The sequence below is a fragment of the Rattus norvegicus genome, chromosome 10 (assembly GCF_036323735.1).
Source record: "Rattus norvegicus strain BN/NHsdMcwi chromosome 10, GRCr8, whole genome shotgun sequence".
Classification (NCBI taxonomy): Eukaryota; Metazoa; Chordata; class Mammalia; order Rodentia; family Muridae; genus Rattus; species Rattus norvegicus.
This window is the reverse complement of record NC_086028.1, coordinates 23574590-23600000: the sequence shown is the minus strand read 5'-3', so window position 1 is coordinate 23600000 and position 25411 is coordinate 23574590. Positions and strand designations below refer to the sequence as shown.

General features: G+C 36.3%; 2 pseudogenes; one reads left to right on the top strand and one right to left on the bottom strand.

The window, feature by feature from the left end:
* LOC108352072 (uncharacterized) overlaps positions 1-25411 on the top strand; it is a 2585468-nt pseudogene that overhangs the window by 984852 nt on the left and 1575205 nt on the right.
* Hmgb1-ps15 (high-mobility group box 1, pseudogene 15) lies at positions 20533-21825 on the bottom strand (annotated as a pseudogene).

Sequence of the window (25411 nt, the reverse complement as noted above, 5' to 3'; positions counted from 1 at the left end):
TTCAGAAAGACAGATGAGTCTCCATTCTGCCTAACCCAGTAGTTAATTTATTGACTGACTTTAACTGTGACGTCCCTTTGGAGGGTTTTTAATAGTTTCTAAGTTGCTCGGTGAGGTTTTAATAGACATTTGCCTGACTGAGCTCAATAAATATAGAGTGCCGTTTGAAATCTTGCGACCTACAATGTAAGCAACTGACTGAATGGGGTTAGAAAGGATTTATATTTCTTCTAAATATACTTCTGAGTTGAAGCCCAAGTGGAAAAAAAAATATCAGTTTCTAAAATATCTACCTACTTTCGGGAAAACTTTCTTCTATTGTATGTTGCGACCTTTGTATCCTTAAAACAGAAAAGAAAATGTGTTCACATGAGAAAGAGGTGGAGGTGAAGGAAAGAACAATTCCTTTTAGTTCATTCTGACGAGGCTTTGGAAAAGTGGGGAGCAGGTTTGGGTGGTAAGCGTCCAAGGTAATCCAAAATTCCATACTATTTAGGATCTCACAATACAATTATTTAGAGACAAATATCTCCTGGTTTATTAGAACATCCAACTACATGTGCAGGTTAACGACTATATATGGGACAATTTCTAAAGCATTTTGGGATCTAAAGTTGTGAAACACATAAGAGATATCAATAGTTAATCTTTCCCGAGTGTTTACTCTATAAAGCAGTTTGTAGTACTTCAACTATGTGTGGTTGCAAGGTCAGGTGCACTGATTGGCATTGTTTAATGAAAACTACTTTAGGGATAGTTTGAAAGATCACGTGACTGCTCTACTCGATTGAGCCCGCATCCTTATATCTAGCAACAGATCTCTACCACATCAAACTACACAAAACGTCAGAGAAAAAGGTGACGTTTCGTTTTGTTCTATTAGCTGGAGGCGTTTGATATTGTTTGACGATGAAATAAGATAGCTCATACATATACATTTGAGAAGCGTATTATCCAAGATCAAATTGACACCTTTCACTGATTTGAAATTGTTATCCTCTTTAAATACACTTTTTGAAAAAAAAATATCCGTGCGTTTCGTGTTTGCATGTTTCTGTGTGAGCGCAGGTACCTCTGTGCATTGGGGCAGGTGGAGATTTCAGAGGTTAATCTCTGGTGTTGGGTCTCCTACTGATCACGGCATATTCCAGGCTTGCTGGCCTACAAGCTCCCGGCGGTTCTCTGTCTTTGATGTTCATCTTACTCTAGGAGCATGGGAAGACTCCTGGATGCCGTGGTTTGCTATTGCTCCTGTCTTTCTGTGGTTTTCAGGGGTCTGAACTTCAGTCAGGTGCTCCTATTTATGCAGCTAATACGGTACCCATTCAGTCATCTTCCGGGGCAACAGCTACACATTTTTTATTGTTATAAGGAGTAGATTAAAATTAAGACCTCATAAACCACAACTTTTTAAATTGACATAAAAGTATCCCTTTGGGCTAAAGAGAGAACTCAAGAGTTTAAGAACACTTACTGCTTTCCAGTGTTCCAATTCGGTTCCCAGCACCCATGTGGAGCAGGTCACAAACAACCCTATGTACCCATACCTCCATGGGATTTGTAGTTCTCTCCAGGCTCAGTGGGAACCACAGTGAGAATCAAAAATATACACAACATATACACATAGCAACAGCAACAACACAAAATTGAATCTTAAAAAATAAATCCCTCTAGTGTTTTAGCCCACATTTAACTGCAGAAAATGAATTAAAGTAGTCGTTTAGTATCTTTTCAATTAAATATTTACTTATAAAGATTTTTAACATTGCTTTGATCCTCTATGCTATCATTGGTCAAAGAAAGGATTACAGTTTCTAAAATAGAAAACATAGCATAAGCTAAGGGGGAAATTTATTTTTCAACGATTAGACTAATTCTTTGCAGGAATAGCAATTCTGTTACTATGTCTAAACTCTATTGTAAACAATATTCTCTAGAGCGGTGTTTCTCAACCTTCTTTATGCTGCAACCCTTTAATACAGTTTTTCATGTTGACTCCCAACGATAAAATTATATTCATTACTACTTCACAAGTGTGATTTTGCTGCTGTTATGAATCATAATGTAAATCTCTGTGTTTCGCAATGATCTTTCAGGGGATCGTGAACCATAGGTTGAGAACTGCTTCTCTACTTGACACTTCAGTAAAGACTCTACTATTCATTTTTATAAATTAGGAATGAGATGGTAAATATTTTAATTTTTATATGCCTAGTTAGTATTTCCCTATGAACACATATACATATTCTGCTAAATTTAATGTCTAGAAGAAAAAAATCTGTTTTTGTTGTTGTTGTGGTTGTGTTTTTTTGTTTTGTTTTGTTTTGTTTTTTTGTTAAATATGATATCTGCCTGGCAACTTCCGGCCACTTCTATAGTATCAGTATGAAGTATTTCTTCCCAGGAAAATGCATTAAGTGTCTTTGCTGACATTGTCTCCAGTTTCTCAGTTCTATTTCCATGTGGATTTTTGCTTGATAGTTTTATTTATAATGTACCATTATGCTCTGGGTAAGAACATAAATATTAACCAAAGACTTTGGGAATACTTTTCCCAATTAATTACTTATGAATTTATTATGGCTCCAAATGGTTTTGTCTCTTGTAGTAGAAGGTCATGTCTTTTCAAGGTTTTGCTAAGGTGCTATATTATGTGTCTATTGGGAATACCATTTAATTTAACCACACAAGGCAAAGCTAGTGAGTTAAATCAGGTGAACCGTGCCCCAGATCCTGGTACACTGCAGGTCTTAACCGTCCATTATCTCTCAAATATTGAAACAGTATTTTTCTTTCTATTCTTTCTTCCTTTACCCTAATGGCCAAAGAGGCTTTTATTTTCTCCCTTTTCTTTTCTTTTCTTTTCTTTTCTTTTCTTTTCTTTTTTCTTTTCTTCTAAATTTCTCCTAAAATTTAAGAAAATCAGTTCCTTCTTAGAAATAGTTCACTTGTCGCCATTAATCATGGAAGTTGTTTATAAATTTTTATCCCCTTTACCCAACAAGAGAAAAAATGGCTTTTCCCCATCCATTTGAAGTTTTCCTTGCAAGCATGTCAAAATTGTATCAGGACTGATCACAATGTTCTGAATTTCGGGTCCTGAGTCAATACACAGATCACTTTCATTGTCTTTTCCAGATCATACGGTAACTAAAGATTGGCACCCACAAATGTTATGCTTTCGCATTTTTGCCATGTTTTTCATCTATTTTACACCTTCTATTCTTCATAGCAACAGTAAAGCCATGTATTTGCATTTACTATGTGTGGTCAGTAAACCAAAGTTGAGAATAAGGCAAGAGGCTAAGCTAAAATTCAAGGGAACACAATTGAAAACAGTGTTGGGATATGCGTTCTATTCTTTAGCACTTAAAACAATGTTCAGAGCCCATAAATTGCTCATTAAGTGTCCGTTAAACTAAATTGAAGTAATAAAAAGAGTAAGTGTGCCACTACTCTATAGATAGGAATACCCAATGTCTAAACATAAATATGGAAGTAAATTAATGATCATCTGATACTCCTTCAGTGTTTATTCAAATAACACAAATAATTTTTAAAAATGAAAAAAAGAGACACTAATCTCTTCAGCTTAAACCATACATCCATTTGCAAAATAATAGTTAATGGCAACTGGACTTTCCATTGTTCTTACTTGCATGGTGCTTAAAGATTGCCCTGTAAAAAATGTGTATATTTCTGATGATTATTATAACTGTGTTCCCTAATGCTGCCTGTGGTAAAGATACGAGTAAACATACCTACATGATTTGCTGTCTTCTTATGCTTTCTCACATCCAGCATACCTACACTATTATTTAAACTCTTTCGTCATGTATCTAGTGTCTACTTGTGCATCTAATATATAATGTCTATGTCACATTTTGAAACAGGCTGTGCAGTTTAAGTAAAGACTATAGTTAAAACAGTATTGCTTTTGAATAGGGTTGGTTTTTTTTTATCCCAACTGTTGAGCTTCATTATGAAATATAGCACACCCTGAACTATACTAACATTCATTGCAAACATGCAGACTTGAAAATGTAGCAGCTCATTTGTTCTTAACGAAAGAGAGATATTTCATTCAACCTTGGACTCCAGTGATATGTCTCTTGAAAGTTACAGCTTCAGGGTCCTGAGTTAGTGATTCCATTCATCAATAACAAGACAATACTCATTCTCTCTTCCCAAAAGATACACATTGTCTGGTTGCCAAAGAACAATTATCTTTCACACTAATTGGCAACTGGTGTTTAACCTTTAATTAGTTATGAATTTATAATGGCCCTGAATACATTTGTCTCTTCTTGTACAAGGTCACACATATATTCTCTACTTCCTTTATCCCCTCTCGTTCTTTCCCTGCCAAAGCATTAGGATATCAGCTATCGCAGAAAATGGAGACTGTGATGTCTCAGGTTCTTATCCTTGTCCTGGTACTGCCATAGCATACATGTAACACTGGCATCATTACAAAGTAAAGAGCCTTTGCTCCTGCTTTAAAAGGAAAATAAGTAGACTCAGTTCCTTATTATGTATTGGAGTCATAGTTCCTTTTTACAACACCCTTGAAATGTATAGGACTGATTAGCATAGACTGTGTTATCTTATTTCTGTAAAACCACCAAATTTATGATATTGAATGAAGGCCTCTGTAGGCAGCAATGAAATATTTTCCTATATCTTTTATACTGTGTTTTGGGGCACACTTATCAGATATCTCAGGGCCATCCCTCCTTGATTGAGCATTTGTTCTAACTGGTGGAAGACGGCATAATAGTCTCTGTAGTCACCACCAACAACGTTTACTGACCACCCAGACACAGGTCCTCAATAGTATACGGGGAGCTGAAGTTTAAATATCCCAGACCCTTGCTTGTTGGCCTGAGATGTCTGGTGTACCCTTTTGAATATGACACCAGATAATAGAAAGGACAACTAAGCCTCTTTGCCTGTAGTATTACCTGACCTGGTAACATTTATCAGTTGGTTTTCTGCCCTCCTGTTACTTGTTCATTTTCTTAGTAGACCCTTCCTCTTAAAGCACTTAAGTTGAAATGGATCCAAATGCCCATCCTATGGAAATCAACCTACATTATATCCCTATGTATGTTCATAACAGAGTCTAGATGATAGACCCATATGGTGACCAACATGGTGGCTTTAATTCAAATACTATTAGAAGTCTGTGGGTAAATGTACTCTCCTTGCAGATGCTTCAACTTATTTAAACAAACTGATGGTAATCATGGCATTCTCTTAAGAAGTATTGTGTGAAATAAGTGAAGTGTTGACCAGAACACAAAGAAAGTCAACAAAGAACAGGCAATGATATGCAGATGAACCAGGATTGCAGCCACTAGGGTGATCATTTCCTTTTCTGCATGTATACAGTTAGCACCTTGCCTATGAATAGGGATCTAATGGCTCTTGTTCTCTGAGCTCTGCACAGATATTGACCAAATGTGTTTGCTTGGAAGGACTCATGATGCTTGATTGCATATGTGAATGCAGGTTTTGAGAAGTTTAAAGACGATGTTTCTTTTCTTGTTCACTAAAAGAGGCACACTGCTACCAAATGGGACAGAGTCATGCCTGCTCTAGATGGGTATTGCAACTTTTCCAAGATATTATCACATATTTAAAAATAAGTAGGCATGTAACAGGTCATGCCGATCTAAGGGGAACAGGTGCATTAAGAGAAGTATGTTTATTTTCATTTTTGTGGCTGTCGTCATCAATGTAACTATTGATGTGACGAAATACCGGATGAAGGTAATTTGAGGAGGAAAGGGTTGAAGTCTCGTCCGTTATTGAATGAAGTTAAAATTAGAACTCAAACAGGACACAGACCTGGAGGAGGGAACTGGTGCCGAGCCATGAAGCAGTGACGCTCATGATCAAGGTGCTTATGGCTGGCTCAGCCTGCTGATTTGTAGAACTAAGAACCACAAGCTCAGAGCTAGCCCTGTCCACAGTGGGCTGGGGCTCTCCCATCCAGAACTAATTAAGAAAATGTCCTACAAGCTTGTCTACAGCCAAATCTCCTGGAGGCATTTTCTTAGTTCAGACTCCCTCCTCTCCAATAAAGCCATCTTATGTCAGGTTGCATAAAACTAGCAAGCACATCGTTTTAGTATGTGCATGGATTTTTTTCTTTTTTCTTTGCTTTCATTGGATATTTTCTATATTTACATTTCAAATGTTATCCCCTTTCCTGGCTTCCCCTCCAGAAAGCACCCATACAATCCCCCCAACCCCTCCCTCCTTGAGGGTACTCCCCAACCATCCACCCACTCCTTGCTGCCTACCCACCCTGGCATTCACAGGACCAAGGGCCTGTCCAATTGATGCGCGACAAGGCCCGTCCTCTGCTACATAGGCAGCAGGAGTCATAAGTGGTTCCATGTGTACTCTTTGATTGTTGGTTTAGTCCCTGGGAGCTCTGGGATTTCTGTTTGGTTGATATTGTTGTTCTTCCTATGGGGTTGCAAACCCTTCAGTTATCTCAGTCCTTTCTCTAATTGGGGACCCCATTCTCAGTCCAATGGTTGGCTGCGAGAATCCTCCTTTGTATTTGTCAGGCTCTGACATGACCTTTCAGAAGACAACTACATCAGGCTCCTGGCAGCATGTACCTCTTCGCATCCCCAATAGTGACGGGATTTGGTGACTGCATGTGGGGTGGATCCCCATGTGTGTCAGTGTCTGGATGGCCTTTCCTTCAGGCTGTGCTCCACACTTTGTCTCCATATTTACTCCTGTGAGTATTTTGTAAGATGTACTGAAGCATCCACACGTAGGTCTTTCTTCTGTATCTTCGTGTGGTCTGTAAATTGGAACCTGGGTATTCCAAGCTGATCAGTGAGTACATATCATGTGTGTTCTTTCATGATTGGGTTACGTCATTCAGTATGATATTTTCTAGTTCCATCCATTTGCCTATGAATTTCAAGAAGTCACTGTTTTTTATGGCTGACTAGCACTCTATTGTGTAGATGAACCACATTTTCTACATCCATTCTTCTGTTGAGTGGCATCTGGGTTCTTTCCAGCTTCTGGCTATTATAAATAAGGCTTCTATGTATGGATATTTGATTCTCTGGAGTCTAAATTCTTGAGTTCTCTGTATATATTGGGTACTAGCTCTCTTTCAGACATAGCCTTGGTAAAGAGCTTTTCCCAATCTGTCTTTTGCCATATTGTCCTATTGACAGTGTCCTTTGTCTTACAGAAGCTTTGCAATTTTATGAGGTCCCATTTGTAATTCTTGATCTTAGAGGATAAGCCATTGGTGTTCTATTCAGGAAATTTTCCTCTATGCCAATGATTTCAAGACACTTTCCCACTTTCTATTATGTTCAGTGTATCTGGTTTTATGTGAAAGTCATTGACCCACTTGGACTTGAACTTTGTAAAAGGCCATAAAAATGAATCAATTTGCTTTCTTCTACATGCTGACCCCCAGTTGAATCAGCACCATTTGTTGAAATTGTTGTCTTTTTTACATTGGATACTTTTAGCTCCTTTGTCAAAGGATCAAGTGACCATAGGAGAGTGGTTTCATTTCAGGGTCTTCAATTCTATTCTACTGATCTAACTACCTATCTTTGTACAAATACCATACAGATTTTATCACTATTGCTCTGTTATACAACTTGAGGTCAGGGATGGCAATTCCCCCAAAAATTCTTTAATTGTTGAGAGTAGTTTGTGTTATCCTGGGTTTTTCATTATTCCAAATAAATTTGCAAAGTTTTCTTTCTAACTCTATGAGGAATTGAACTGGAATTTTGATGGGGATTGCATTGAATCTGTAGATTGATTTAGACAAGATGGACAGTTTTACTATATTAATCCTGTGAATACACGAACATGTGAGTACTTCCCATCTTCTGAGATTTTCCATTTCTTTCTTCAGAGACTTGAAGTTCTTGCCATACAGATCTTTCACTTGCTTGGTTAGAGTCACAGTATTTTATATTGTTTGTGACTATTTTGAATGGTGTTCTTTCCCTAATTTCTTTCTCAGCTTGTATATCCTTTGAATAGAGGCATGCAACTGATTTGTTTTGAGTTAATTTTATAACCAACCACTTTGCTGAAGTTGTTTATCAACTGTAGTAGCTCTCTGTTGGAATTTTTGGGGTCATTTAAGTATACTATCATATCTGCAAATAGTGATATTTTGACATCTTTTTTTCCAATTTATATCCCTTTGATCTCCTTTTGTTTTCTGCCTGCCCTGGCTAGGACTTTGAGTTCTATAATGAATAGGTAGGGAGAGAGTGGCAGCCTTGTCTAGTCCCTGATTTTAATGGAATTGCTTCAAGTTTCTCTCCATTTAGTTTGATGTTGGCTACTGGTTTTCTGTAAATTGCTTTTACTGTTTATGTATGGGCATGAATTCCTGATTTTTCTAAGATTTTTATCATGAAGGGGTGTTGATTTTTGTTAAATGCTTTCTTGGCATCTATTGAGATGTTCATGTAGGTTTTATTTTTCTTTTGAGTTTATTTATATAGTGGATTACATTGATGGATTTTCATATATTGAAATGTCCTTGCATCCCTGGGATGAAGTCTACTTGTTCATGATGATCATTTTAGTGTGTTCTTGGATTTGGTTTATGTGAACTTTATTGAGTATCTTTGCATCAATATTCACGAGGGAAATTGGTCTGAAGTTCTCTGTCTTTGTAGGGTTTTTGTGTGGATTAGGTATAAGCGTAATTGTGGCTTCATAGAACAAATTGGGTAGTGTTCCCTATGTTTATAGTTTGTGGAATATTGATATTAGAAATATCAATATTGATATTAGATCTTCTTTGAGGGTCTGATAGAATTCTGCACTAAACCCATCTGGTTCCGGGCTCTTTTTGGTTAGGTGACTTTCACTGTCTGCTTGTATTTTTTTAGGAGTTATGGGACTACTTAGATGGTTTATCTGATCCTGATTTAACTTTGCTACATGGCATCTATCTAGAAAACTGTCCATTTCATCCAGATTTTCCAATTTTGTTGAATATAGGATTTTGTAGTAGGATCTGATAATTTTTTGAATTTCCTCGGTTTCTGTTGTTATGTCTCCCTTTTTATTGTTGATTTTTTTTTTAAATTTGGATTCTTTCCGCATGCCCTCTGGTTAGTCTGGCTAACGGTTTATCTATCTTCTTGATTTTCTCAAAGAACAAGTTCCTGATTTTACTGATCCTTTTTATAGTTCCTTTTGTTTCTACTTGGTTGATTTCAGCCCTGAAATCGATTATTTCTGCCATCTACTCCTCTTGGGTTTATTTGCTTCTTATCATTCTAGAGCTTTTAGGTGTGCTGTCAAGATGCTAGTGCATGCTCTTTCTAGTTTTGGTTTTGTTTGCTTGTTCTTTTGTTTGTCTTTTGTGAGGCACCCAGAGCTATGAGTTTTCCTCTTAACACTGCTTTCATTGTGTCCCATAAGTTTTGCTATGTTGTGGCTTCATTTTCATTAAATTCCTAAAAGTCTTTAATTTCTTTCTTAATTTCTTTTTTGACCAAGTTATCATTGAGTAGAGAGTTATACAGCTTCCATGTGTATGTGGGCTTTCTGTTGTTTTGTTGTTATTGAAGATCAGTCTTAATCTGTGCTAATCTGATAGGATGCAGGGGATTATTTCAATTTCCTGTATCTATTAAGGTCTGTTTTATGACCAATTATATGGTCAGTTTTTGAGAAGGTGCCATCAGATGCTAAGAAGATGTTATATTTTTTTGTTTTAGGATGAAATGTTCTATAGATATCTGTTAAATTCATCTGGTTCATAACTTCTGTTATTTTCACTGTGTCTCTGCTTAGTTTCCGTTTCCATGATTTGTCCACTGATGAGATTAGGGTGTGGAAGTCTCCCACTATCATTGCGTGAGGTGCAATGTGTGCTTTGAGCTTTAGTAAACTTTCTTTTATGGGTTACCTTGCATTTGGAGCGTAGATATTCAGAATTGAGAATTTATCTTGGAGGATTTTTCCTTTGATGAGTATGAGTATCCTTTGTGATAACTTTTGGTTGAAACTCAATTTTATTCAATATTAGAATGGCTACTCCAGCTTACTTCTTGGAACCATTTGCTTGGAAAATTTTTTTCCTAGCCTTTTACTCTGAGAGTTTCTGCCTTTGTCACTGAGGTGGTTTTCCTGTAAGCAGCAAAACTCTGGGTCCTGTTTATATATCCAGTCTTTAGATAGTTCGTGTCTTTTTATTGGGGAATTCAATCATTTGTGTTTTTATTGTAGAGTTACACTTTTTTAACTTTGTAACAATTTTCTTTCAGTTAAGAAGACATTTCTGTGTTCAAATTGTCAAAAAACAGAGGAAGGGGTCACAAAAGCACTCAATCTATTATAATAGTTCATTTTTGTTGCAATGTTTCAGTTTGATTGAACCAAAGAACAATACAAAAAAGAATAATGAAAAGAAATGCAGAGTTTGGAGACAGAAATACAGAAACTAAAGGCCATATTGTATATGTGTGAAATTGTATTTAATAACTCATATATATTTCCTCTTGGAAATTTAGATAATAACATTTGTATTATGCAATTATGTTTGCTTTAAGTTAAGTTATGTAAAATCAAAAGATCTATTTGTATAAATGAAAGAACAGACATCATTTATTATCATACATAATTTATTATAAATAATTACAAAATATCATTTTATCACTGGTACATTGGCAAAAGTCAGAAAATATCTGATAAAGTTCAGAGAAGCTTAAGAAACTTCTTTTCTTAGTGAAAATATTCTGTTTTCCTAAAAGAAAATATAAAAAATTTATATCTAACTCGAGAAAATTCTAACAACCTGTGAAAGTTTTTTTGAATGTAGCATATGTGTTTTTATGTATGTTTATGGGAGAAACAGATGATGGAAAAGAAAATGGTGAGTGCTAATTATCACTTATTAAGTTATGATGGTAATTACATATTTGGCAAGATGTCATACCATATCATATTTACAAGTATGCCATGAGACAGATATAATTATTTCAGTTTGAGTATGAAAATGGTGATATAAGAAAAATACAAAATTATTTTTTAAATATTCATATGTGCGTTTAGAAAGGTTATTACATCATTACATAGACTATACGGCTGTTTCTTCTGTTGTGCGTGTAACATGAAAGGAGATGTCTTTCCCTATGTCACATCCTATCAAACACCAGGGGATAATAAAAACTGCCACTATTCCTAATCAAGACCATGCCAAAACAAAAGTACAATGTTACATTATATCACCTCCTCTACAAGAATGGATAACATGATGATTATTCTGAGAGTGTGCAGACAAAAGAGAAATCTTTCACAATGTCTGTTGGAATTGAAATTAGTACAGCGTTTAGGGAATGCATGTGGTGTTCCTTTAAATTTGAATTGAACTAATGTATGCTCTAAGAGTCCCATCACTTGCTATGCATCTAAAGACCAACTGGAACCATTGCGTTGAAGAGGCATGTGAAAGTAACTTTTATTATTCAGATGTAACTGGAGACTTACTGCCTCCAAGCTCATCGTTTTTAGTTCTTTTTGACCTCTGGCTGGCTGGTTTAACTCAGCTCTTCTGACTCAAACTACCCAAGCTGACTGACAAAAACTGGCTTCTCTCAGCTTCTCACTGGATTGCTCTGCTTTGCCTCAGTGTAACTCTGGCAAAATTTTCTAATCTTCTGACTCCTTCTGTCTTCATCTGTGTCTTGTTTGTTCTCTCTAAAATCTGTGTTTATAAAACTGTCTAGATAAAAACTGCCTCTGAACTGAATTGCAGAAACTGACTGACTGAATTCTCTCTAACTTGATCTTAATTAGCCTCTTATTTTTCTGCCTGCTCTCATGAGAGTGGGGCAAATCCTTTTTCTGAGTCATTCTGTCAAATCTCTTTCCAATTCCTTATTTTCTCTGCGCCTCAAACATCACTTTCAAACAGGGCTGCTTCTTTCTATAAATCAACTTTACCTTCATTGCTTGGATTGAAAGTTGTGTACTAAGGGAGTGTCTATTCTAAATAGGGGGTTAGGTAAAGGTGTGTACTAAGAGTATGTCTGTATTCCTGCAAGATTACACAACTTAGAAGGGTTTTGGTTTTGATCTCTTGCCAAAGCAGCTATGTTGGATTAAATTCTTCTACTGATGCACATCGTTTTCAGTGTGTTCATTGCAACACTCAACAATAGTCATACAATGCAGGCAACATGAGTGCTCATCAATCAATGGATGGGTAAAAACACATAGTATTCATATGCAATAGAGTACTATGTAGCCATATAGCCATGTATAGAATCCTGCCATTTGCAGAAATGTGACTGGAACTAAAGATTAAGTAAATTAATCCAGCACAGTAAGACTAATGCTGTCCAAACTTACTCATTTGGATTCTAAAATAAGATAAAGTAAAATCTCATATTGGCTCTAAGAGGCTGAAGGACAAAGGATAGAGATACAGAGATGGGGAGAGACTGATCAATTGGTGCTAAGTCACAATTAGATATGACAAAAAGGTTCCGGTTAATATAAAAAAAACTATCAATAACAAAAATGCACTGAATATTTTTTTAAAAAGAAAAAGTGTGAGGAAAAGTGGATACAAGAGCTAGCCACACAACTCTAATGACTAAATACAGTCCCCAGAGTCTGAGTTCAAAGCCAGATGATGGGGCCACGTATCTATAATCCAGCACTGCTACAGAAATGCAAAGCAGAAGGATAATAAGTCACAAGGAAACTCAAGGACCAGTGAACTTGCTAAACATAGCTGAATAAAATGAAAGACTTTGCCAAAAAAAAAGGAGGAAGGCAAAACTAGATGAATACATTCTGAGCGTTGAGACATAGGTGCTTTTACACACACACCACACCCATGCACACACCCACACACACATGTAAATAGACATTAGACAGCAAAAGATTTTGAAGATTTTTTTCTTTTTTCTTTTTTTTCTTTTAAACTTAAATCGTTTTACTTATTTACATTGCAAGTGATGCTCGCTTCCAGGTCACCCTTCCCAGAGTTCTTCACCTCATCCTCCTCCCCTTCACCTCTGAAAGAGTGATCTCTCCCTTACCTATCCACCTCCACTCACCTTCCCTTGCCTACCTCACACCCCCATAGCCTTTGAACGTTTTTAACTTAGATGCTGCATATTTTACATAAAACATTTGATCTGATTTAAATATTTCATAATACTAACTACTATCAAACAGCATGCTTTGTCACATTAATGTTTCTAATACCTTTGCATGTATTTGGCAGTAGAAAATACTTTAAGACAGAAAATTGCATTTATTGACAAATTATTTTCTTTGACAACTTCATATGTGTATGACTTGCATTCCTGTTTCTATCCTTTCTTATCTTACCCTCAACTCTGTAATTTCTTCCTCCCTATGGGTTACTTGCCCATGTTTATGTTATGTTTTGTGACCTAGTGATGGCAACTAGAATGGTGTGTGTCTCCGTGGCTTTAGACCTAACCTATTAGGCTTAATATTTAATAAAAAAAAAAGGAGACAATGATTAAAACCCTTACTGCAGATTCTATCAGATGCTAGCAGTGTAACAGGGAGTGGTGGGTCCCATAAACACTTCTGTGATTCATACTTTGTAATTGATATTCTTAGATTTTAGCAAATAACCACAACTGTAGTGAAATCATGATTATAATGACAACAACATGCCTCCAAACAGCATTTTATATACCTCCTGCCTGTCTTTCAGTTATTAATATTCTTTCTGTTCCCTCTGTTTAAATGACATATTTAAATCAGCTACCAAAGCAGTGCTTCTCCATATGGATTTTTCATGGATCCTTTACTTTGGTTAACTTTCTTCACTAGCTCAGTTCTCTCATTTCCCCACTCCATCTCTACTTTAATCTACCCATCATCAGAGTATCCCTCACTTTCATACCATCTGTTTTACCACCCACTTCCTTAAAGATGTCTCCCCAACTAGACTGTTTCTAGTGTCCTGACTTCTTCAGTTTAATGAACATGGCTGACAATTTGGAGCTCTAGTTACATATGAGAGAGAATACATTCTCTCTCTCTCTCTCTCTCTCTCTCTCTCTCTCTCTCTCTCTCTCTCTCATTCAGTTACCACACTCATTTAGTTCCATCCATTTACATACAATTTTCAGATGTTAAATTTTCTTCTTAGATTTATTTTCATATGTATATGTCTGTGTTTCTGTGAAATCATAGGCAGCTGTGCGATACTATGAGGTTGCTAGAATGAAACTGACATCCTGTGTAAGAGCAGAAAGTGCTCTCATTGCTGAGCCATCTCTCCTACATTGTTCCCACTTAAATAGGATTTCATTGGGTTTATAGCCCTCTCTCCCATTGCCCAATCATTTATCGGTAGACATCTAGGCAGATACTATTTACAACATATTGTAAATACTGCATTAGTAATCATGTATGAACAAATATCTCTTCAAGAAGGATATGGTCTACAGGTTTATATCCATGAGTCCTGATTGAATCAAATGATAGTTATATTTTCAATTATTTTTTTTGGAATGTGTTCACTGATTTCTAATGTGGTTGTTGCAGTCTGTACCCTCACCAACGGTAAGTATTTCCCCCCAACCTTTCTAATATCTACCGTCATTTTCTGCTATTTCTTTTCTTTGTTTGGCAATGGCAATTCTGACTTGGTTAAGGTAGAATGTACATGTAGTTTTAATTTGCATTTTCCTTGTGTTTAAGGATCCTGAACAATACTGAGAGTTTGCTAACCATTGATATTTCTTGTTTCAAAAACTCTTCAGTTCAGTTCGAGAGTCTAGGTTTTATTTTTAATTGTATTTTTTTTTTAGATGGCTGGAATTTGAGCTATTTGTGTGTTCTAGATATTAATATTCTGTCAAAGTATAGGAAGCAAATAATTTATCCTTTATGTAGACTATTTTTTACACTTTACAGGAACTTAGTTTGCTGTAGAGAAACTTGAGGCAGTCACATTTATACCTTGCTTTATTTCCTGAGTTTTGAGTGTCCTATTTCAAAACTCCTTACCCATCTTACAGCATGTGGTACATTTACTGCATTTTCTTCTAGCACTTCAGTTTTAGGCTTCATATTAAGAACCTTGTTTGATTTGAAGTTGAGTTTTGTGAAAAGTAAGAGTGAAAGATCTATTTTGTTCTTTTATATATGGGTATGCAATTGTTCTGGTTTTTCTTTAAGGTTTTGTCTTTTCTCTTTTATTTTAGGCATCTTTGTAAAAAACAAAACACATGTGTCTGTAGTTTCATGATTTTATATCTCTTTTTTTCTTCCATTGATCTGTATGTTGGTTTCAGGCCATAGTACCATTTTGTTCTTTTACTGAGTTCGGTGTTATAATGGGAAATCATGTATAACATTATTCCAGAAAAAAATCTTTTGGCTCACGAGTACTTTGTGTTTCCACCTGAATTTAGGATTATTTTTATACCACTGTGAATAATGGAATTATGAATTTGATTACGGTTTCAAAAATTACAATTTCATAAATACCAAATACATGTATGAATGATTGTAGTATTTATGGTTTTTTTTGTTTTTTATTCTATCGTAATTGTCAACTCTCAGACTGAGAAGGCTACCCATCTGTTAATATATCTTTCAATAACTCTTCAGCTGGAAAGGATGCAAAAGTGTTTATATGTCTTTGAATAAAAAAAAAGATTTTAATGGATAGACAACTGTCAGTGGGACTTGAATTTGAGCTAATAATATTTTTTTATTTGAAAAGCATTCATTATTCTGATATGTGAGAAAATATTTTAGGAAAATATTGGAAACATTTAAGATACATAAATGCTTACAAATACTTTAGTCTTATATTTTTATTTCTAGAATATACTTAAGGTTACTAAATTTAGAAATCCACAACGCACTTGTATAATATCACTCAGGACCATGTACTATACCTTCGGAATTATTATATTATCTATGAAGTCATACATGACTAAGTGTTATCACAAAAGGACCCTAATCAGCCAAAACAAAAGTAAATAATAATTCTGTGGTGGTGAATTGAAAGAACAACTGTCCAATGATTGGGAAACATTTGGTATCTCATAAGAAATAATACTTCTATTGTGGTTATCAACTGCAAAGAGAAAAGTCAAAAGTAAATGCTATAAAAATTTTATACTATCCTATGTCCCTTCGAAAATAGCATGTAATCTTTTTCTATCAGTAAGACATAGAATTGTGGCTGGGCTTTGGGAATCAAGCCGACCTGATTTTAGTTTGAGTTTGGGGGGTCTTACATGTGTGTGCAGGTATGAGTTCATGTGTATATAAATTCAGATTATCCCAACTCTGTGCAATTGAACTCTCAGGATTGTAGCATAGAATGAGGCTCTGTATGGGAAATGCTCAATGTTTATTGGTGAATACCGATTTGCTTATGAGTCAAAGGTCAAGTACTATCTGAGAAAAATAAAATGTTGGAAGCCCATTAAGATCTCTACTTCACTCTAAGACTGATCAAACATTTTCTTAGAGTTTACATCAAAATTAAGATGATATAATATAGGGACATGATGTATCATTGTTCTTTTCCACCCCATGTGAATTTTTTTAACCCAGAGTAATTGTTTCTTCCTATTGCATTTCCCTATGCATTTTTAATGATGCTTCAGTTTAATGTAGATTTATCTTCTGAGGACCTATCTTCCACAGCTTATTACAATCGCTACAAGTGTAGTGTATTTAAAATTATAATTTTATTCGTACAAATGTGTTTAGATTACAGTTTATTAAAAATTTAAAGTTATTTATTATTTATAAAGCAAATATAATGGTTTTCAGAAAAATTTGAAAAAGAGATAAATATGTGACCTTTATAATGTTCTCAGGAAGTTTATTTAAATATTGCCTAATATATCACATGACTCATAATGTATCTTGGGGGCAATAATTAATATTCTTTGCCAAGTATTCAATAACATTTATATTAATATGTTTGGAGAATTAACTCAAAGACATAACTCTCCCTCAAGATATATAACAAGCCAGTTAAGAATACTTTATAAATATACTTATTTGGATTCAAACGACAGTGAAGAACACATTGATTCATTAATAACTATTTTGAAATCAAGCATTGAGTAAGTAAATGTGACAGGAAATGAAACAATATTTTCCACTCAGTCATTAACCATTCATAAAATCCTCCCATAAAAAATAAGGTAATATGTTTCTTTTTTTTTTAATTAACTTGAGTATTTCTTATATACATTTCGAGTGTTATTCCCTTTCCCGGTTTCCCGGCAAACATCCCCCTCCCCCCTCCCCTTCCTTATGGGTGTTCCCCTCCCAACCCTCCCCCCATTGCCGCCCTCCCCCCATAGACTAGTTCACTGGGGGTCCAGTCTTAGCAGGACCCAGGGCTTCTCCTTCCACTGGTGCTCTTACTAGGATATTCATTGCTACCTATGGGGTCAGAGTCCAGGGTCAGTCCATGTATAGTCTTTAGGTAGTGGCTTAGTCCCTGGAAGCTCTGGTTGCTTGACATTGTTGTACATATGGGGTCTCGAGCCCCTTCAAGCTCTTCCAGTTCTTTCTCTGATTCCTTCAATAGGGGACCTATTCTCAGTTCAGTGGTTTGCTGCTGGCATTCGCCTCTATAGGTAATATGTTTCTATATAGGATATAATTGAGTAAGATTATCTTCTGCCCCTTATCTAGAAGAGGAAATATGTGCTTAAAAGTACAGACCCATTCAGACGCGCATAAGCACACACACACACACACACACACACACACACACACACGCACACACTCCATTCATGCATACGCACATGCATATAAATTTCCAAAAGAAAATGCCTAATAAAATATAAGCCAAAGAGAAGAAATATGGTTTATCGTTTTATCGTTATTTAACCAAAATTTATAAAATAATGTGAACATCAAACTTTGTAGACTTTGTGGAAGGGACACTTGTATGGATAAATTTTACTATTTAAGAAAAAGGACCATGACATTACAGAGGGAAGGACTTTTGTTTGAGAGCACAAGCTACTCTCTCACAGTATTCAGGTCCCGATCCAGCCCCCAACACAGAGGCCCACAACCATCTATCTCTCCAACTTCAGAGGAGTATTCCTCCATGTATACAACATGTACATGCTACATATACTTCATACACATAAATATAAAAATAATAAATCATTCGACAAATAAAAGGGTCGGATTCCAATAGGAGAAGCATTAGTTTATGACCTTAGTTTGCCTTCTGAAGGCAGTGTAAATGAGTAATTAAAATGGCAACAACTTCACTAGCTTACAAACGGAAATCCACTAGCTGAAATATGAACTATTAGCTTGGGTATTTTAATTAATCATGACAATTTGAGAATTAGATAAAATAATTTATTATAGTGACAAACCCTGGGGCTAGTGTCTCTTTTTGGAATTTTCAACCTTGTACACATTCTCTTACTAGGGAAAAATATAAGCAAAAGGAACATCCATCTTCTAGACTTTCCCTCACTCAACCACAGGGAACTTCAGTCCACTGGTTAGATGTACGTATCTGCATCTGTCCAAATCAGCTGCTTGTTGGTCCTCTTTGAGGGCAGCCATGTGTTCGTCAGCACACTATAGTGTCATCAGTAATGGTTTCAGGTCTTGGAACCTCCCCTTGAGCTGGATCCCAATTTGGGCCTTTCATTAGACTTCCTTTTCCTCAGGCTGTTCTCCATCTTTGTCCCCGCAGTTCTTTCAGACAGGAACAATTCTGGGTCAGAGTTACTGACTGCGGGTTGGCAATCCCATCCCTCACTTGATGCCCTGTCTTTCTACTGGAAGTAGGCTCTACAAGTTCCCTCTCCCCACTATTGGTCATTTCGTCTATGGTCTCTCCCTTTGACTCCTGAGAGTCTCTCACCTCCCAAGGTCTCTGGTACATTCTAGAGGTTCCCACCACCTCTCACCTCCCAAGGTTGTTTATTTGATTTCATTCTGCTGGCTCTCAGAGCTTCACTCCTGTTTCCTCTCCACCCCCACTCCCCACACCACCCCTGACAATAATCTAATCATGTTCCCCTTTTCCCCTCCCCCTCTACTCTCCTCACCATCCTCTCTCCCCACCTTGATTGCATTCTCCTCCCTCCCAAGTGGAATTGAAGCTTCTTTACTTGGGCCCTTCAGCGTGTTAACCTTCTTGAGTGGTAGGGATTTTATCCTAGGTATTCTGTCTTTTTTTTGGCTAAATATCTATTTATTAGTGAGTATATATCACATATCCATGCATGTCCTTTTGGGTCTGAGTTACCTCACTCAGGATGATAGTTTCTAGTTCTAGAGGGTGACCTCATAGGAAGACCAGCAGGATCAACTAATCTGGACTCCTGAGATCTCTCAGACACTGAGCCACCAACCAGGCAGCATACAGAAGCTGGTCTGAGGCCCCGGACACATATATAGCAGAGGACCGCCTGCTCTGGCCTCAGTGAGAGAAGAGGCACCTAACTCTTGAGAGACTTGAGGCCCCAGGGTGGAGGGGTGGAGTGGGGCATCCTCTTGGAAATGGAAGAGGAGGAATGGGGATGGAACTGAGGAAAGACCAGGAGGGGATAACGACTGGACTGTATTAATTTAAAAATTAAAAGAAAAAGAAAAAAAAAAGAAAAGAAAAAGGGAAAGCAACAGATTGTGTTAGTATTTGATTAAGAAGACTTCCCCAAGTCACTAATATTACAATGGAAGTTTACATCAACATAAGACATGTGATCTTTGCCCACTTGATAAAATCAGAATGATTTTCTTTATTATAAAATTTACATACGATTGCAGGAATAGAAATGTTTAACATGATAGCTTCATATCAAATTAATCATCTAGTAAAACACTGGATTAGTAAAATCCTAGGAAAAACAAAAGAGGAATGCATAAAAATTTATTGAACAGGGCTTGAAGCATTATTTAAAAATATCCAAAGTAAACACAAATTAAAATATGTCAATATTGATCAATAGATGCTCTACAATAGTCTAAGTACCTTATTCTTGAATTAACTTGGAAACCAATGCAATTATGAACAAATTCTAATTAGTACTGTTTTTCAGAGTTTGATCATTTAATACAAAGGTGTACTTTATTCATAACTTCTCGAATACTTCTTCATCCCATCAGTACATCTTATTCTCTGATCTCTGCTTTTTACTCAGTGACTTTAATGCTGGTCACTTGCATTTGTCTGAGTGGAAAAAAGGATTTCAAGAAAAATGAGTTACTTCTGGCTCTAGAAAAGCAGGCAATGACATCCATCCATTTCTGTAGCTCCCAATGACTGGTCATAATTACACAAAGATGTATGGGTGTAGGGCTTCTCACAGGGGGGCCTTCCATGGAGATCTCTGGCTAGGTGTGAGGGTTCAGGAGAAGGGGAGAGAACTTGGTTAGGGAGGGCAATGTCTTTCCACCTCACTGCTGGTGCGGATCCACCTCCATTTTCAGCTTGGCTGAGCCAGCAGCGGACTGACTAGCCAGTGAGTGGTGCAGGAGAGCTTCTGGAGAACAGATCTCTTCCCAAAGTGTCTGTGTTATAGCTCTTATGACAGAAGTTCTCAGACAATGGAGTAATTTCTGCACACACCTTTAATCCTTCTGAACAGGATTTTTTTTTAAATAAAAAAAATTGTATTTGCTTAGAAGCATTCAGAATGTCAACAAAACAGCCGCAATTTTTATTTTTTTATTTTTATTTTTTGCAATTACAGAGTGGTATTCAGTTAACAGAACAACAATTATCTTCATATAAGCTGCATCAGAGACACCTGAAGATGAAAAAAAAAACAAAAACAAAAACAAAAGAAAACCAAAAGGAAAAGAAAAAAGAAAAAAAAAAAAGAAACCAAAAACCAAACTACTGTCCCCATATTTAACTAATTCATGCTGTGCACCAACAAGAACCTGCTTTAATTTCCATGCCAATTTACAACCCCCAGACTGCACCAGGCAAGGTTAGTGGCTTTTGAAGATACCACCAGGACAGGGCTAGCTAAAGACATATTCGGTAGTGTGTAACTATACAAAAAAGACACTGTACAGTTTAAAAACAAATCTTACACGGCCTTACATTTAAATTTTTTTCTTTAAAAGGAGTGAGTTGTGTACAGGGCGGTTAAATGCTTTATAGACAAGAAAAAATACTGCGCTAGAACCAACTTATTCATCATCTTCTTCTTCGTCTTCCTCTTTTTCCTCCTCTTCCTCATCCTCTTCACCCTCCTCATTGTCTTCCTCTTCCTTCTTTTTCTTGCTCTTCTCAGCCTTGACCACCTCCTTTTTCGCTGCATCAGGTTTTCCTTTAGCTCTGTAGACAGCAATATCCTTCTCATACTTCTCCTTCAGCTTGGCGGCCTTCTTCTCACAGGGCTGCTTGTCGTCTGCGGTAATGTTCTTCCACATCTCTCCTAGTGTCTTTGCAACATCACCAATGGGTAAACCAGGATGCTCGCCTTTGATTTTGGGCGGTACTCAGAACAGAACAAGAAGAAGGCGGAAGGAGGCCTCTTGGGGGAATTGGGGTCCTTGAACTTCTCTTTGGTCTCCCCTTTGGGGGGGATATAGGTTTTCATTTCTCTTTCATAACGAGCCTTGTCAGCCTTTGCCATATCTTCAAATCTCCCCTTTTCTTTAGCAGACGTGGTCTTCCACCTCTCTGAGCACATCTTGGAGAACTCTGAGAAATTTACAGAAGCATCTGGGTGCTTCTTCTTGTGCTCCTCCCAGCAGGTTTGCACAAAGAACGCATATGAGGACATTTTGCTTCTTAGGATCTCCTTTGCCCATGTTTAGTTGATTTTCCTCCGTGAGGCACAGAGTTGCCCAGTGCCCCTCCAGCTCTTGCTTGCCCCGGCGCTGTCTCTGTGGTACTGCAATGGCTGTCCTGAACAGGATTCTTAAATACAGCTTCCGGACCGTCAGAGTCAGGATCTGGCAGTGAGTACTTCCTATAGTTTTGGCCTGAGAACTTGGGAATACCTCATCTACTGCTCCTGACTGATCTGTCTTGAGCTTATATGACTTGTGGTCATGTCCTTACCTGTGGAGTAAGGGCTTAGGGCATTGTCCTATGTGATTAATCCGTCTTGAGCCTATATAACCTGTGATCATGTCCTCTCCTGTGCAGAAGGCGCTTGGGTCATTGCCTTATGTGACTGATCTGTCTCAGAGCTCTCTACAGGGGGTTGTGATGGGCTGTAGCTACATGAGAGGCCTGATCTAGGAGACTGGAAATGCTCCTGCAGTCCCTTTTAGGGTCCCCGGAGATTTGACTGATCTCGACCAGGAATCAGGGTACCTTTCACAGCCCACTTCCCTACAGATGGGGCTTTATGAGCTCATCTCCACTATATATGATGGTATGATGACTTGTCCAAAATGTCAGAGAATTGGTGTCTGTAACAGCAACATCATATGAAGAAGACAGAGTTACACAACAGTCTTCCAGTTGCTCCAGTTCTTTTTGTCACCTCTTCTAAATGTTCCCAAGTGTTAAATAAAAGAATAAGTTAGACTTCTTTATGCAACTGACCTTTGAGGTGAATGGTATTTACAGGAAGACAGAAGTTGTTAGTTTGAGGGAAAGGACATTGGACTAAGTTTCACAAGTCATAGTGTTCAATATGTAAGCAGAATATGTGGCTGAGATTAGAAGCACCCCATGTATGTGGATGGGTCAGTTGAACAGTCTCCACTGAGAAATATAAGGAACACAGTCTTAGAGATATGTGTATTAATTAGACATGGTTGCACATGGAACAGTATTTTACAAGTCTAAGATAATAGTAATTTTAGAAACACAATAAAGAAACGCACACACACACATACACACACTCAAATGCAGAGAGAGAGAGAGAGAGAGAGAGAGAGAGAGAGAGAAATATACACACACAGACAAATACATGTACACACATATACACAAAGGCACATGCACAGAGAGAGACACACATACTCAAAAAGGAAAGAGAAAACCAAAATATAGCTATAGAACCAAGGAAGTTATTGACAATTCTTTAAACAAATTCAGCAAGAGATATGATGAAGAGATATGGTGTTTATGCTCACAAACACCATTAAACACATGCTAATTCTTCATAGTGTAAAATGACCAGACCTTTAGGAACTGGAAGAGAACAGATTTAGATATATTTCTTTTTATTTTCTCCAATTATGTATGGTGTTACATAATTATAATATATAAAACATCTTACTGTTAAACTAAAATAATTTGAATGAATTTGACTTATTTTGATATTAATGTTATATTTCTTTCTGAAACTTTGAAGGCTGTCACATCAAAATCATTCTAAAAAATGGAGAGGTTAAAATTCAAAGATGGCTAAATTTCCAGTGTTTAAAACATCCATTCGTTAATGTACTCTTGCCATGAAGATCATCTTGTATGTTTTTGTTGGCTTACCTCAACATGATAAAAACACACAGAATACTATTATCCTATGAAAGGTCTTGCTTTGAAATGATGTATATGAAGTTGTTGATGATGAAAGATTTTCCTTTTCTGGTGGTATGGAGCATGCCTACACCAAAGCTTGTCAAGAGGATAGAAAATAAATAGACAGCAAACACATTATGCTATAGGAAAAATCACCACAAATATGCAAATAAGTTAAACTCGATGATTTCTGTTTGCTTTATTATTGACTTGTGAAAAATTATGTTCACATTATTATTATTATTATTATTATTATTATTATTATTTAAGAAGACATATATTGTAAAACTTTGAAGATTTATTTTATATACAATTACTTAACTGCAATATTAAAGCCACTAAACTTTACAGAAGGACCTAAATGATTCTTTCTTTTAAGTTTGTAAGAGGTTGACCCTAGAAACTACCTCAGTCACATAAAAATTCCGGATTATAAAAATGCAATAAAACAATGACAACACCATAAAACATGGTTATATATGGTCATTAGTTGATATGTGTACTTGAATCTTTTAATTTGAATTTGACTAGTGTCACATGGTTACTACTATAACTACTACTACTACTACTACTACTACTACTAATAATAATAATAATAATAATAATAATAATAATAATAATAATAATATTTTTGGAATAATAATAATATTATAATTGGAACAGCAAATTCCATATGTATTTCATATGATAACACTTCAAGTACATGTTATTCATGCTTGTAAAGAACTAAAGGCTGTCAAAGGCTTAGAATATAATAATTAGATTAAAACAACATGAATCATGTTAACAGTTGCATTTGCATTGATAACTTTTAGTAAGTTACACAGCTGGGTGTTTTCTATAAATTTACTAATATGTAAAAAAGCCAAATATATTTGTTTAAAAGTCAAGCAAGTGCAATGGGGCTTTATACTACTTAATTTATGATAAGCTTTAGCTAAGTAGACATGGCAAAAACAGATAAATATTTTAGGAAATGGCCTTTTAAAAATATTTCTTCCACAAATGAAGTCTTCATTTGCTGTAGTATTTTCCTTTGAAGCAACGTTTAAATTATATATAATGTGTACATATATTGAGGTGCTGAATATGAGAGAGGATTTCACTGCATAGACTCGGCCTTGGCTGTCCTGGCACTCACCTTGGAGAACAGAGTGTTCTCGAACTCACAAAGATCTGCCTGCTTTTGCCTCCTAAGTGCTGAGGTTAGATAGGCATGCCACAAATCTATTATTTTTAAGAAGTACATCTCATTAATTATCTATTATTTTTAAGTACATCTCATTAATTATCTTGAATAGAAGATAAGATTCTATAATTTACCTTGTTCAAATTACTGGCATATATGCTAAAATCCTTCATTGAACCTTTGTGGAAAAAGATTGTTTGAATATAGCTCTAATGGAAAGAACTTGTATCACTGCATCCTATGTGCATAGCTATCCCAAGTTACTAGTAGCAATACAACATTTCCAACAATTTCAAGTGTTCCAATGTAATATTTCTTAGTGTTCTCACAGAGAAAACGTCTTCAGGATGACCAGATTCTACATTCTTTTCAATGCCCTGTCTTGTGCTTTTTTTTTTTTTTTGAGTAGTTCTGAGAAATTTTAGTCTTGTTTTGAAACAACATCAAGTTTAAGAACAATGTTTGGGAGAAGTAGAGAGGGTACAGGAACTGATCTGTTGAAGACCAAGAATGATGTATCAGAGTGATGCTAGGAAGACAGTGAAAAGGAGAAAGGAAGGGTAATGACAAAGACAGAATGAAAAACAGAAACCATAGAGTCAACAATGGGACATGTATCATGATAGTCATAAAGACACATATCATGATATTCTTAAGTAAACATAGACAAGTAAGATACATCTACCCACATAAACAGATTAACTATGTGTACAGCTGTATGCATGGATGAA